The sequence below is a fragment of the Tamandua tetradactyla genome, chromosome 6 (assembly GCF_023851605.1).
Source record: "Tamandua tetradactyla isolate mTamTet1 chromosome 6, mTamTet1.pri, whole genome shotgun sequence".
NCBI classification, from domain to species: domain Eukaryota; kingdom Metazoa; phylum Chordata; class Mammalia; order Pilosa; family Myrmecophagidae; genus Tamandua; species Tamandua tetradactyla.
Window position 1 is genome coordinate 123,220,487 of NC_135332.1, and position 17,054 is coordinate 123,237,540.

Here is a 17,054-nt window from a genome sequence, read left to right on the forward strand (position 1 = left end):
TAAGAGCAATTAATTCCTTTTCGGTTAACCACATTTGCATTGGTGTGAAAGGGCCTTGGCAGAAGGTAGAATTCACTCAACATGTTCACTTAAAAACTTTAATGAGGGTGATATTTACACAGATGTAGTTTCTCAGAGATGAGGAATACTGGGACGCTCTTACCACTCCTAGAGCTAAAGGAACAAGGGGAGAAAAGAGTGCTGCCAGAGAACTGGAATAACGGAGGAGGGTGGTGCCCATAGAATGCTGTCGGGGAGGGATACTGGGTGGAAAGGCATGAGGCAGCATTGAAGCAGGGAAGGAGCAGGGAGCGAAGACACTAAATGCTCTTGCATCTTACCCTTTGATCTCCTGCAGAAGTCAAGCCTATCCAGAATCAAATTAGGAAGGGAACCCAAGTTGGCATTCAGTGAGGTCAGCTTCTCAAGGCAGAGAACGACAGGATATAGATCTGGGGAGTGGGAGCAAGGAGACAGAAGACAGCACTATTGGGTTTCTGTGAAACAAGGAAACCTCATTATTTCACTGGAAATATTCTTAAAGTAGAATAGCTAGTAAGTGCTGAAGCCAGGATTTAATCCAGATCTACTTCATACTCAAGTCAGTGCTTTTTCCACCACGGTTAAGTGTTTGATGCCCTGACCTGTCTTTATATTTGATAGGCCTCCATTTTACAGCATCTGAAGTGGCAGAGTTCTTGTGCTTTGAGCTCAGCTAGATTCACCAGTAGTCATTGATCTTTTTTTGCTAACACCTACTAGCTTTTGTGGTGTTCTGCCATTCTGGCTGCCTCTTTGAGATCCCATCATATACTTAACAGTCATTGTGAGTTAGTCTGTGCTGACAAACAATGCCTCAGAAAATACCTACTAGCCACTCTTCTTTTTACCACATCAAAGAAGCAAGATTTTATCATTCAACCCAACAGGCCTCTGAGAGTGAAATGAAGGACCTCTAAGTTCCCAAGTAGTTTGACATCATCTGGGGTCAGAAAATGATATATGACTATGCATGCAATAGGGGCAGAATAAACCTTTAAAGAGCACATTGAACACCAGAATAAAATCGAAGATGCAGTTATAGAAGGCTTGAACTAAAATCAGTGGCTGTAGAGACAGATATTGATACAGAGATTTAAAGTAACAGTTACCTATTTTTCCACTGAGGAATCATAATGTGACTCACAGGCAGTACTGAGTTCTGTGTCTTCAAATCAAGAAAAATGAAGTGGTTTCCTATCCATTCATTTAGTTCACAATATAAATGCTTATTGAGTGTCTATAATGTGCTAGGCTCTTCTCCAGGCACTGGAGATAAGCTGTAAAAAATAGACCCAAATCTCGGCCTCATGGATCTTACATTCTAGTAGGAAAGCCAGAACATAAAATAGTATGTAAGCTACATAGTATGTTGGATATTGATACAGTTAAGGCAAATAGAGTTGAGGAAGTGATTGCAATTTTCAAAACAATGACTGTTTTAGTTTATTAAATGCTGCCAGAATGCAATATACCAGAAATGGAATGGCTTTTTCTTTTTTTTTTTTTTGGTTGGGAGGTGGATGTATGGTCCAGGAATCAAACCCAGGTCTCCCGCATGTAAGGCTGTAAGGCAAGCATTCTACCACTGAACTGCCCATACACCCTGGAATGGCTTTTAAAAAAGGAACTTATTAAGTTACAAGTTTAGGGTTCATGCCATAAAAATGTCTAAACAAAGACATCCAGATAAAGATACCTTGACTCAAGGAAAGCAGATGTAGGAAGGCATGTGGCTGACATCTGACGGTCTTTTGGCTCTGGTTTCAAACATCTTCCCTGGTGGATTTTTCTTTCAGTATCTCCAAATGTCTCTCCCTGTGTCAGCTCTGAAACTTTTTCAAAATGGTTCCCTCTTCAAGGACTCCGATAAGCCACCTACGTTGAGTGGGTGAAGACACATCTTCATGGAAATCACCTAATCAAAATGTCCCACCCATAATTGGGTAGGTTGCATCTTTATGGAAACAAATTAATCAAAAAGATCCCATCTAGACACCCAAATCAATAGGCCAAGCCCTTGATCTTGAGGGTTGCTTTTGTAAAGTTTATGTACATAGCAGAGAAGCTTAGCCTACTTATAGGTATGCCTAAGAGTTACTTTCAGAGGATCTCTTTTGTTGCTCAGATGAGACCTCTCTCTCTCAAAGGGCAACTCTGCCAGTGAAATCATTGCCCTCCCCTGTACATGGGACATGACATCCAGGGGTGAGAGGTTCCCTGGCAGAGTGGGAGATAACTCCCAGGGATGAGCCTGGCCTTGGCACCAAGGGAGCTAGAATGCCATCCTGACAAAAAAGGGGGAAAAGAAGGGTAACAAATAAGGCATCAATATCTGAGATAGTTCAAATAGAATCGAGAGGCTACTCAGAAGGTCACTCTTATGCACCTTCAGTTAGACATTACTACCTATCTTAGCTTGCCCAACCCAACCAAAACCATTCCTGCCAATCCTAAGGCACCTAGAACATTATATAAGATTCTACAAAGAGGCAGGTACTTTGCCTTCAGAATAATTTGAAGGACCTAAGCAAGCCTTCGGAGCACAACCCTTTAACCCCTCTTTCTCTCCCGCCTCTCTCCGGAACGAAGATCCCACTTTTGAAACAAACAGGACCCGAAGCATCCCACCGAAGCCAAACCCCAATGGGCTGATGTTCATGTGTTGTCCTTTCTTGCAGTTTATTCTTGGCCTGTGTGGAATAGAAAGACAATTCTTGATTTGACTGGTAGGAAAGAAAAGAGAAGACTCCTCAAGGTTTCCAAGGAGGACTGGGGCAGCCGCTTCAGTCAGAAGTGAGTTCCTCCTTCAGAGCAACTACTAGGTGAACAGAAACAGTGCAGAACAGCTCCCAGGGCCACAGCAGGGAATGGACACACAGCGTACCCCAGTCTGGACTGGCTAGACTGACTGCGAGACTCTGCTGCGGTGAGATCCCCGAGCGGCGCGCGATTCCCCGAGCAGCGGCAGCTGGTGGCCGGAGCACCTCCCTCCCTCCTTCCCGGGCCAGCTGAGAGTCTCAGAGAGGCAAGTTTCCCAAGCCGTGGCGGCTGGCGCCCCTCTTTTGTTGGCAGCTTCTTGGACCGGCTACGAGTCTCGGATCAGAGGACTACCCAAGCTGCGGTGGCCAGCAACCGGCACCCCTCCCCCGCGGGCGGCTTCCTGGTCCGGTGGCGAGTTCCCCAGGCCGCGGCAGCCGGCGACCGGCACCCCTCCAGGGAGAGGAGGGAATTTCCAACAGTGGCAGGGACTGGGTCCAACCAAACACCAATAGGGGCATTAATAATAGGAGCCACAGGGTCCCCTCAAGCCGCTGCGGCTGACGCCCCCACCACGCGCGGCCCCCCGGACCAACTGAGAGAATTGGATTGGAAATCCCCAGGCCGCGGAGAACGGTGACCGGGGGGATCCCTTCCAAACACGTGAGACAAACGTGTGCCACGAGCACCACCTACTGGGAAGTATAAGAAAAAGAGAACCCAGAGATTTCACAGAAAAATCTTACAACCTGTTGGGTCCGACACCCAGGGAAATTTGACTAAATGCCCAGACGCCAGCAGAAGATAACGGATCACACTCAGAAAATTGAAAATATGGCCCAGTCAAAGGAACAAACCAATAGTTCAAATGAGATACAGGAGCTGAGACAACTAATGCTGAATATACGAACAGAAATGGAAAACCTCTTCAAAAACGAAATCGATAAATTGAGGGAGGACATGAAGAAGACATGGGCTGAACAAAAAGAAGAAATAGAAAAACTGAAAAAACAAATCACAGAACTTATGGAAGTGAAGGATAAAGTAGAAAAGATGGAAAAAACAATGGATACCTACAATGATAGATTTAAAGAGACAGAAGATAGAATTAGTGATTTGGAGGATGGAACATCTGAATTCCAAAAAGAAACAGAAACTATTGGGAAAAGAACGGAAAAATTTGAACAGGGTATCAGGGAACTCAAGGACAATATGAACCGCACAAATATACGTGTTGTGGGTGTCCCAGAAGGAGAAGAGAAGAGAAAAGGAGGAGAAAAACTAATGGAAGAAATTATTACTGAAAATTTCCCAACTCTTATGAAAGACCTAAAATTATAGATCCAAGAAGTACAGCGCACCCCAAAGAGATTAGACCCAAATAGGCATTCTCCAAGACACTTACTAGTTAGAATGTCAGAGGTCAAAGAGAAAGAGAGGATCTTGAAAGCAGCAAGAGAAAAACAATCCATCACATACAAGGGAAACCCAATAAGACTATGTGCAGATTTCTCAGCAGAAACCATGGAGGATAGAAGACAGTGGGATGATATATTTAAATTACTAAAAGAGAAAAATTGCCAAACAAGAATCCTATATCCAGCAAAATTGTCCTTCAAAAATGAGGGAGAAATTAAAACATTCTCAGACAAAAAGTCAATGAGAGAATTTGTGACCAAGAGACCAGCTCTGCAAGAAATACTAAAGGGAGCACTAGAGTCAGATACAAAAAGACAGAAGAGAGAGGTATGGAGAAGAGTGTAGAAGGAAGGAAAGTCAGATATGATATATATAATACAAAAGGCAAAATGTTAGAGGAAAATATTATCCAAACAGTAATAACACTAAATGTTAATGGACTGAATTCCCCAATCAAAAGACATAGATTGGCAGAATGGATTAAAAAACAGGATCCTTCTATACGCTGTCTACAGGAAACACATCTTAGACCCAAAGATAAACATAGGTTGAAAGTGAAAGGTTGGGAAAAGATATTTCATGAAAAAACAACCAGAAAAGAGCAGGAGTGGCTATACTAATATCCAACAAATTAGACTTCAAATGTAAAACAGTTAAAAGAGACAAAGAAGGACACTATATACTAATAAAAGGAACAATTAAACAAGAAGACATAACAATCATAAATATTTACGCACCGAACCAGAATGCCCAAAAATACGTGAGGAATACACTGCAAACACTGAAAAGGGAAATAGACACAAATACCATAATAGTTGGAGACTTCAATTCCCCACTCTCATCAATGGACAGAACATCTAGACAAAGGATCAATAAAGAAATAGAGAATCTGAATATTACTATAAATGAGCTAGACTTAACAGACATTTATAGGACATTACATCCCACAACAGCAGGATACACCTTTTTTTCAAGTGCTCATGGATCATTCTCAAAGATAGACCATATGCTGGGTCACAAAGCAAGTCTTAACAAATTTAGAAAGATTGAAATCATACACAACACTTTGTCGGATCATAAAGGAATGAAGTTGGAAATCAATAATAGGCCGAGTGCCAGAAAATTCACACATACATGGAGGCTCAACAACACACTCTTAAACAACGAGTGGGTCAAAGAAGAAATTGCAAGAGAAATTAGCAAATACCTCGAGGCAAATGAAAATGAAAACACAACATATCAAAACTTATGGGACGCAGCAAAGGCAGTGCTAAGAGGGAAATTTATTGCCCTAAATGCCTATATCAGAAAAGAAGAAAAGGCAAAAATGCAGGAATTAACTGTCCACTTGGAAGAACTGGAGAAAGAACAGCAAACTAATCCCAAAGCAAGCAAAAGGAAAGAAATAACAAAGATTAGAGCAGAAATAAATGAAATTGAAAACATGAAAACAATAGAGAAAATCAATAAGACCAGAAGTTGGTTCTATGAGAAAATCAATAAGATTGATGGGCCCTTAGCAAGATTGACAAAAAGAAGAAGAGAGAGGATGCAAATAAACAAGATCAGAAATGGAAGAGGAGACATAACTACTGACCTCACAGAAATAAAGGAGGTAATAACAGGATACTATGAACAACTTTATGCTAATAAATACAACAATTTAGATGAAATGGACGGGTTCCTGGAAAGACATGAACAACCAACTTTGACTCAAGAAGACATAGATGACCTCAACAAACCAATCACAAGTAAAGAAATTGAATTAGTCATTCAAAAGTTTCCTAAAAAGAAAAGTCCAGGACCAGACGGCTTCAAATGTGAATTCTATCAAACATTCCAGAAAGAATTAGTACCAACTCTCTTCAAACTCTTCAAAAAAATCGAAGTGGAGGGAAAACTACTTAATTCATTCTATGAAGCCAACATCACCCTCATACCAAAACCAGGCAAAGATATTACAAAAAAAAGATTCTACAAAGATTTCATACACTAGGGTAACTTTCCAGAAAACTACAACCTCCAAAAAGGTCCCTGGACCAGATAAGTCCTAAAATGCTAAGGGGCCAGCCTTTCCAGAACAGCAGTTAGTTCCATCCCCCTACCTCATATTATTGACAGCCCCTTCCAAAATGAACAAGGTACAATGGTCATAGCCCAAATACCCCTAAAGAGCAGAAGAAATATCAAAGATGATGGAGGAGTTATACAGAGAAGGTAGGGCTGAACAAATGAGTATGATTGCTGAATCATTATATTGATCTCAGACTATCTAGATACAAAAACCTAACCCCATTGTGGAATTGTAACCCATGTCAAACTCTTAAATCTGTTCTACAACTAACTATTGCAATGTTCTTTGAAATTTATTGCTTTTTTGTATTTATGTTATTTTTCACAAAAAAGAAAAAAAGTCAATTGTGATGATACATGCACAGCTATATGATGATATTGTGAATCATTGATTGTACACTTTAGATGAATACATGGTATGTGAATATATAATATATATCAATTTAAAATTTTTTTTAAAAGATTGCACACAACAATATTGAATCAGGATTAAAGAATGTGGCTTTTCTGGGGTACACAACAATTTCAATCTGGGACAGTAACCAAAGAAGGCCTCACAAGAACAGTGACATTTAAGCAAAATGTAGATGATGGAGTGATTCATGTGAATGTTAGCAGGGAGAACATTTCAACAGAGGGAACACCAAGTGCAGACATTCAGAGGTGGGAGAAGGTAAGGTTTAGAAATGTCTGATGACTAAAAATAAGTATATTCCAAAAATAGCAGGCAACCGCAATCATGCACTCATATGCAAACATGTAAAAAAGATTATATATGCAATTTACCCTTAGAACTACACAATATTAATATACACATACAAGTACTCATCTGAAAAGTGTAGAAATACTTTTAGGGTTCATTCAGTAGGCAATAAAGAGATATGTGTGTGTGTGTGTGTTTGAAATTCATGGGCAAAGCAAGGACAAAGAATAACAAAAAGTATGGGCTGCTGGTCCTACTATTATGGCATCATGCAAGTCAAGGTAGCTTTAATTGGGCTCACTTCTGAGGCTCTGTGAGAGTCTTCATACAAACCTTGTACAGCCATTCCTGTAGGACTTCCATTTCCATCAGTATATACTAAATGTGCAGGTTAACAATAGTACAGAACACCAAAAAATGCTGGATAACAAGCTTATAAAGAATCTTTAAAGCATTGGTGAATAGGCAGTAAAGAAAAAGACACAATTGAGTCCAAATATGAGAAAACAATTCTACGGGGAAAAGCCGGCCCTCGAGACAGCACTTACCCTGAGGACGACTAATCATTTTTCCTTACCTAGAGTCTGAATTTTAATAGCAATATGAAGTTAGCGGACAGGGGTAAGAACTAGGGGTAGATATGAGACCCTTCATAAAGTCAAGATTAAGAAACAATGACATGTCAGTGCATGAAACAGTAAAAGCCCACCCCACAAAGGCTGTATGTTTTGGCCTTGATTGTAGATTTAGTGGTAAAAAAAAAAAGAGAGAAATTAAATCTCCTCTGAAAATCTTTAACTATAATACTATAGCTTTTCACTATAATACTGTAGTGAAAACCTTAAATATAACACTATAACTCATAGATAATATATCTGTATTATATAAGCTTTTATATATGATATATATCACCATAAAATCTTCAAAAGCAAACACATGAGTGGTGCAAGGGTAGTTCACTGGTAGAATTCTCGCCTGCCATGCAGGAGACCTGGGTTCGATTCCCGGTCCATGCACTTCCCGAAAAACAAACAAGCAAAAGACAAACAAACACAAATTCAACAAATGGTGCTGCAATAACAAGATACTCACCTGGAAGAAGAATGAAATGTGACCCTGCCACACAGCATACCAAAAAAAAGCAAACACACACACACAAGGTCTAATGGGAAAATTACACTGAGAAGGATTAAGTGAACTTCTTATCCAACACAGTGAACCAGTGGTGAACCAGTGGTACAGTCTTACTTCCAAATTGTAAACTTTTATGCTGTGCACAAATCAGTCTCAGCTGCAGATGATTTCCCTTGCCTTTTAGGCCTATATAAAATGGGGACTTTTGTGAAAAAGGTTTGTTGACACATTGTCAAGATCAATCATCTAATAGTTTGAAATGACCCTAAAATATTTTTAATTGGGGGCTATACAAATTTCATGAATTTTATAAGCAATTTTGACACCAGGCCAGGCTTTGCCCCTGTGCTACAACATGGACCAGAGCAAAAAGAATAAAAATCCCATTAGAAACCCAAAAGTTGTGAAAATGTGGGCAACTTCAAAAGTCCAGGTCTTTCTAGAAAAGATTTCCTGAAAAAAGATGTCGTGAGGTATTCAAAGAACACACAGTTAAGTCTGTTCGATTGACTGAAGGCAGAAGCCCATGAATAAGCTTCAGAGCACAAGCAAGAGTCTGGGAAGAAAGAAGAGAAGTAAAAAATCAATGTATAAGCACGTGCCAATTCAAAAAAAATATTTTGGTCTTCAACTCTCTGCAAAACTGATATATATTTAGCCTTATTTTAAAGCAAAGGAAATTCATATGAAAAATTTCATATAAAAAAACTCTTCAATAAATTCTATCCTTCAATGTTTACCAGCACCTAAGATGATTAAGAATCAGTGAACTGCAAAAGGCTGGGCTTGATGCATTTAGTATCCTATTTACATGCACTCTTTTTTTTTTTTTTGCCCTAATTTCTAAGTATAGCTGAGAAATTTACTTTAATTATCTCTCTTCTCCTGTCTCTCTTTCTCAGCCCCGCACCACTCTGTGGTGTGAAATTGATAATGAGAAGAAAGCTGATAAAACGGGGCAAGCAGAAGCTAAAATCAAACTCAAGATGTTGAACAAGCTTTGCATATGAAATAACAAACTGAATTTTTAGAGGATTTGCGTTTGTTTTACTTTTAACTTTTTTGCTTTTTTTTATTAGGAAGGTTATGGGTTTGCATAAAATACAGTGTTCCCATATACTGCCCTGTTACTGATGTGGTACGTTTGTTACAATTGATGAAGGCACATTTTTATAATTGAACCATTGACTATAGTCCTTGATTTAATTTAGGGTACACTGATTGTGTAGTGCAGTTTTAAATTTTTTTAATTAATTTCTGTACATGCTCAGAGGGTAGAGGCTAGAACCAAAACATAGAAACATTTCAAGATAATAAAATCAAAGCTGAGCCAACAAGTGTTGTAATTCCATGGAAGACAATAAATGAGAAGTCTTGCTGCCCCTGCTTGGTGCACCGTGGCTGATTGTACACACAATGGCCTGGGAAAATATGCTCTTTTATGCAAATTTGGAGCAAAATCTTCTAGACTACTCAGCCAAAGCTAGGCAAGTTCATGATTTATCACTGGGCACAATTTTTTCAGTTTCTGTTTAAGTCTGAATCCTAGAAACTGATGAAACTAATGGACTGGATTCTACCCCTGAGGCTCAAGATAAATAGCTCTTTTAGAAGGAGGGAAGGAGGTGAGCGTAAATTTATTCTGGGGTTCTCAAAAGTCTGCCACAGTAAATAATTCCAAATATGAGCAGGGCAGGATCACTTTTTTAAAAATATTAACATATTTTCTCAAATATATTCCCCCACTTGACCTTTAGGCTCTCGCATACCCCATCACTTTCCAGCAGCAAGATTACTTCTGCAAGATTGATTCAGAAGAGAAGTATGACAAGACAGAAAGCCTGACCTAGACTGTGACTTCCTAAAGGAAAATGGAGAAGACTCGGAGCTTAGGCCAGATTTTTGTTTGTTTGTTTTTAGAGCTAAGATTTGACAGAGTAAGATTTACCTTTGTCTACAGTGTTCACTCAGCCTGGGAGGAAGGTGAGGGAAAGTAATGGGAAGTGAGATGATGAAAATGAAGATACTGAAGAAGTGGGGCATGAAAGAGACATTAGAGGCTATTTGAAGGGCATATATTGAGTTCATTCTACTCAAATGAATGGGATCATATTAAATAGCCGGCTTTCAGTTAGGACTGCCCTCTGATAACAGCCAGGACTTCAGAAGATCATCCAGCAGGAGTAATTCTCTCCTAATAATGTGTCCAGTTCTCACCTGACTTCTTCACTAAGGACCAAAACATTCCTACATAGCAGGACACCAGTAAGGGAGAAAGAGAAAAGGTGGTGTCCTAAGAGTGCTTAAGTGAGGGGCAATGATGGAAATCACTATTCGGTGCCGGCAAGGTCTAGAAAGAACAAATTCTTTTCTCCTGGGCCAGGATCCAACACTATTCTTCCTCTCCAGCCATGTCCCCACCTCCTACTCCTTGCTTACCTGTGATGAGAAAAAAGTGTTATAACAACAAATACTTACCATGCTTTGTAGTGTACAAAAAGCTTTCACATGCATTCATCTTTATGATTACTCTGAATATTAGTGGGTCAGGTACCTTTATTATCCCCAGTTTACAGAGGAGCATAGCTGAGGCGCTGAGAAGTAACATAATTTACCCAAGAACACACAGGCACGAGGAGGTGGCTGAACCAGGACTTACCTGTCTCAGTGCTTCCATTCTGTGTAATTGTACCGTGCCTACACTACCAATTTAGCACTACAGAGAGGTAGAACAGGCAGTCCCCTAGGGTTCAAGAGGCACTGAGAGTTTACCCTCCCCAAATATCTCTCCCCAGTTCTGCTTCAGTTCCAGAATATCCTGTCTTAGAGACATTCCTCTAACTATAGGCAATGTTTCCAGGATCAGACCCATAGTAAAACAAGTCTACACCTTAACCTCTATATGGCACAGGCTCCATTAACTGAGCCTTCTTTGGGACAGGACAAATGCTTGAGAAGGTTTAGAGAGAACAGGCAAGATACCCAGCAGGGTATAGAGGCTCAATATATACATTTGATTTTTTTAATAAAAAAAAGATCCAGAAACTTTTTTGATCCTCTAAACCCCTTTGCTTTCTTCCTAAAATGAAGCCATGATAGTATAACTTCTTATAACACCAATGGTAAAATAAAATCTCAGGAAAAAAATTGTTTAATGTCAACAAATCTGAGTCTCTCAGAAAACAATGAGCATCTGAAACCAATATCCTAAAGGAAAACACTTTGGCAACCTTAACTCTGCCATCAGCAGTAAAATACTAAAAATTATTTTCATTGAAATACTGAATTTATCAGGCGCCACTCTATCAGTGGTATATAAGTGTAAAGAATAATACACCCTGGGAGTGTGTAAAAATCTAGATTAATATTGAATGAACAGCAAAGAATAAACAGGACATTCTGCCGAGCTCTCACTGAAGACAAACATGAACATTAAGCTGAGATACAGACATGAATCAAACCAATGTATGCATGTATTCGTTATTGCAATACCAACAGGGCTTTTAAAATGTCAAAAGAAAAGTATACTTTAACAAAAATGTATAAAAACTATGCTGAAAAATTAATGTAGCACACTGTGTGCAATATAAACCTCTACACCATTAGAAAGTTGAGATTAACTACATGCATCAACAAACCTCAGGTGACAAATCACTTGTGACAATTTCTCTCCCCCTTTCAAATTCAATGGGAGGTCTTAGGGGGATAGTTAGTGCATAATTGGGGTTCAAAAACTTTAACTCCCACAACTTGGAGATGCAGATAAAATATAATTTATTTATGTTATTTATGGTTTTCCTCATGAGACCTCATCCTCTAGTTAGAGAGAAAAAATTTCAATGAATGTCCAACCCAGTTTAAGCCTAGTCTGCTTTGATCATTTAAATAGTCCCTTCAGACAATATTCAGTCTTTCTGTGGTGGGGGGAGAGGGAGCTGAGTCTCTCAGATTTCCCAGCCACCCCCGTCTCTCCTGTGAAAATAGACAACTGGTGTGGGTGGTGAGAGTCTGAGAGGAATATGCCCTGGGTTGACACGGTGGTCTGGGCATGATGTTCAGGTCTCTTGCATGATGCTATCTTGTCCGGCTGGCTGCTGCATGTTTTGTCACTTGGTACTGGAGGCTAAGGCTTGTCTGTCTCTGCCAACTTGGTCACAGCCAAGTTTGCAGCAGAGCCAATTTGTTCTCACTGTGGCTCCTGTGGCACCAGAATCCTTTATTTCTCTCCTTTAACATATCAGGTTCTAAACCCAGTAGCCTTCCATCCATGACAGCAAAGACATGCACCTGATGGGGGCAGAATGAAGAGAAGCAAAAGCAAAGTCCACCTCTTCCATCCCAGGGTGCTGATGAGGGGAAGGGGTCGAGAAGAAAGAGAAGGATGGAGCACATTGGCCAGACATGTGCTCCACTTACCTTTTCTGGAATGTGGGGACTTGGTCCAGGCTGAGGGCTGGGAGACGATGTAGGGAGGAGGCTCTAGCCCCTCACTTGGCACCAGACAGGTCTTTATTCCTTTCATGGGGCAGTGTTGTCAGGGAGCCGGAGCCCCACACTCAGCCTCAGCTCTTTTGGGGGTTGGGTGCTGAGCCACTGAGTCTGCCGTGGGGCCTGCCAAGGCACGGGAATGGTGTTGGTGGGAGAACTGACCATGGCCATTCTTTGATGATAAACACTGAGCCATTGAATAAGAAAAAGTAATAATTATCTAGTTTCTGTAGAACCAGAGTCTAAATTGTAGTTTAGAGAAAACTGGTGAGACGAAGAAAGTCTTAAAAGAAAAATCAATAGATTTTAGCAAAGGATACTGGAAAGAATAACAAAAAAATTGGAGACCACTGATTTCCTGGCTTAGTGGAACAAGAGAAAAGCATCATCAATTGGGATTCTGCAAATACAGAAAGAAAAACCATAAAGGAATGGCAGTGTCTTTTTGTTCTTCTTATTATTAAATTTAAGATGTTACCATTTTTGAAGATGAATTATTTTAGTGATTTTCAGAATTGTATTTTTATTGATTCTTTCCTTTCCTTCTATCGAACTTTGCAAGGAGTGATAATGGCAGACAGGGTCAGGTGTTGGAAAGAATCATGGAAGACGAGGACAATTTTAAGGATGGAATAAGTAGCTGGCCATCCTCATTTAAAATGCCATGACCCCATATTAGTCAGGGAGAAGATAAGGAGAGAGATGGAGCTGAACTAGAAGTGAGCCTCCAGTGCCTGGAAAGTTAGTGGGACTGGCCAGTGCAGAATGAAGCAGGGATAGCTCTGAGAGGGAAAGTCAAGAGAAAGGAAGCAAGTTAAGAGGCACTGTGCATGGACGAAGTGCCAGTCACTGTGGTTAGCATTTGTAGACTGATAACTCATGAATTCTTCACCCCAACCTAAGAGAAAAGTATTAATACCCTCTTTCCATAGATAATGAAACAGGTCCAGACAGAGTGCATAGCCCAAGTCACATAGCCAGTCACTGATCACTGGAGTTTTAAATCCCCAAGCTCATGGCTTTTTCAGTACACCACACTGGCAAAATGTGCTCAGCATAAGTAGATTAAGATAAGTGGCATGCGATGCCAGGGACAGGAACCAAGCTGCAAAAATAAATCAAACTGGAATGGATACAAACAATGAGGCAGATGGAGGGAGGTGTTGGGGAGGGCTGGGGAGGATGTGGAATCTAAGGTTCACAGCCAGACAGTGCATTTGAACTAAGCCAGGAACCCAGGAGCCAGAAAGATATCAAACACCGAGGAGGGTGGGAGGAGGGAAAGCAAGGGGGATCACAGTAAAGAATCCCAGACAAAATGCTCCTAAACATTTGAGTGCTGTTCCTGCAACTTTGTCTTTTCTTCTTTGTTCTTCTATATTAGGAGTATCCGTCTCTTGAATTTTGAGGAGGAGAGGAAATTGCTTGGGTTCCTCATATTACTCTTTGTTCTCACCCATTAACGTTATAACTCTTGATTATGAGCTGTCTAATGTCAAACTGAATGAAGAGGTGTAACAGAGAAATTAGGATTTAAGGGATGGTTTTGATTACTAAATCATTACGTAAATATTCCTTTTGGCCTTCTGGTATATTGGAGCAGACCCAGGGCAATACCTGAAATCCCTAAACTATAATTCAGCTGCCCTGATACCTGAAATGATTGCAAAAGCCTTTATCTTGTGCCTTTGTGATTATAAAAGCGATCACTCCCTTTATCTTGTCATTTTCTTAAAGTAACTTGTAGGGCAAAGGTCCTAATGCTAATGAAGAATTTGAAGTCATTTATGAACTAGTTCCAGTCCCTTACATTTATAAATTGCATCAGCTACACTCTGCGGTGGAAAAATAACTCTTTCCCTTCCTTTTGGCTTAGTCCTTCAATACTGAAATGCTAACTCTGCCTCCCCTCCTTTCTGCTTATGTTTCCCTCTTGAAATCATAACTCTGTCTCCTTTTCTGCCTAGAACTTACCATTTGAAATTGTAATGATCTCATCTCCCCTTGCTAAAATCCATAAAAACCTTGAACTTCCTAAAGTTAGGGAGTCAGATTTTGGGCCAGTAGGCCACTGTTCTCCTATTACAGGCCTGATGATAAACTTTTTGTCTTTGAAACCCTGGTGTCACAGGAATTGGTCGTTTGAGCGTATCGAGACAAAGAATCCACTGCCATTGTCCGGTAACAGAGATAAAAACTGAGAAGAAAAAGAATCAAGAGATACTTTAGAATAGTCACCAACCATTTTCTTCCTCTAAATAATTGAGGATTTATTTTTCTATAGAATCCACGAACTTCCTCATCCACAAGCCATGTGGATCACGTGAAAAATAACAAAGGGGGAGAGAAGACGAAGTCAGAAGATGGAGGAACATCTTCTGAAGGGCTGCAGCACCCAAGGGAAAATCTAATGTGTTTTTTAATCAACTGAAAGTCTTTTTTGCATTTGGACAAAGCTCTAGTTTAATTATTTTCCAAGCAAAAGCATGAAAGAAATGTCTTAAAACTGAAGTCAAAGGATATACTATTTAAGATGTTCTCAAAGAACATAGTAATTACAAATATAATATACTATAATTATGTTCTCAGAAATAGGTCTATTCAAACTAGTCATTCATATGTGTGATTATGCACGACAGCTAAGTGAAGTAGGCATTAGCCAGGTTTGTCAATATGCAAATGCTGTTTCCTCCAGACCATCCTGATAAAATTTATCAGATGGAATTAAATCTCTCAAAGGAAACAGAGTTCTCTGATTCCCCTAACATAGAGCAAACATCACAATTTCTGTGAATACAAAATAGTTGAGTTTTGTTTTAAAGGGTGAAATTTTTCAGTTACTATATCTTATTAAAATCTGAGTAAAATTCCTTTGAAAGATTTGCATTACCAAGATGCAAAAAAGAGAGGGTAATGTTACCAAGCAAGGGTTCACTGCCCACACACACAGAAGCCAATATCATGACATCAGGATCTTGAGAAAAGAAAGAGTATTGTTGCAAGGTCAATTGGCAAGGAGACAGGAGGCAAGGCTCAAATCTGTCTCCCCAATCTGAGAGATAAGAGAGTATTTATGGGAATGGGAGGTGAGAGGTGGGACAGAAGTGGGGAACTTTGATTTTGCATAGTTCGGTTGGTTAATTATAAAGTTGTCCATATGTGGTAGAGTGGGTTTTAGGCCAAATCTTTCTTAATGAAGGACATCTCACATTTGATTTTCTTCTGATGTCTCTCCTTCCATGTAATCTTAGTTCTGAGGTAAGTAACCTTTGTTTCTGGTGTCTCAAAGGTCATTGAAAGGATAAGAGTTAGTGTTTCTTGCATATGCGCAGGTTATATGACAGACAGTTAAGCTTGGTGACCTGCAAAACAAGCTCAGAAGAAAAGGTAACAGGAACAGAGGACTGTTCCCACAAACCTGTTTTGGCCTGCCCATGGTTTAGCAATATCACCCATTAGAAACTGCTTTGTTTCTCCTGGGACTCAATATGTGGTATATTCCCAGAAACTCAATCAACATGCCCCTTGCATTTCTCAAAGTCAAACTAACTCCTGAGTACAATTCTAAGTACAAATACATGTACACACTCACACACTCACACGCACACATTTCCTCTGAGAGAGGAAATGTGGAGCATCGTTTACTATCTGTCCATTATAATTTAATGACCTTTGATTGCAATATAAAATTGCCATTGTATAAGACGTTCCACAGACATCATTCTAAGCTTCAGGATAAGAGAAATATTCATGCAGATTTTACCTCTGCCAACTTTTCACTAATGGCTATTAAACCTTAGCATGTGACTTCCATAATTGAATGTTATTTACATCAGTCTTGAGGTCTTAATTTTTGTATGACTGATGGAAGAAAAAACTCTTCTGTTTCCAGGAAAACCATCCCCTGGTTTGCCCTGCATTTGATTAGTAATCTCACCCAGGGGATGGACAGAGCAAAGAAACGTGAAGCGTGAAGCATGAAGCATGCCCCAGCACATCCAACATGCAAAAACAAGAGGAAGGAAGAAGGTTGGAGCTCCCACCTTGACAACAACTGCAGCCTGCCAAAAGCAGGGACCCCGCTGTAACTGCTTGCTGCCTGGGATGCTGGGAGACATAAAAATGGGAATGACTGTCCAAGCCCAAGAATAAGAGATAAAATGTATGACATCATACATTGACTGCTTCTAAACAAGCACAGAACAAAATTTCACATCATGGCCACAGACTCCACCTTCCCAGATTTCCAGGCTTCAAGAGCACAAAGGACCACAGAAGAAAAAATCTGATTTAAAAAAAACATCAAAAATCTTAAAGGAACAACCCCCCTCAGGCTGGCAGAGGGAGGGCCCAGCTCTATCTTCTAAGGAGAACACTATCTGCCACGAATTGAAGATATTATTTATTGAAAGACAGGGACATCAGGTGCTCAGTAACC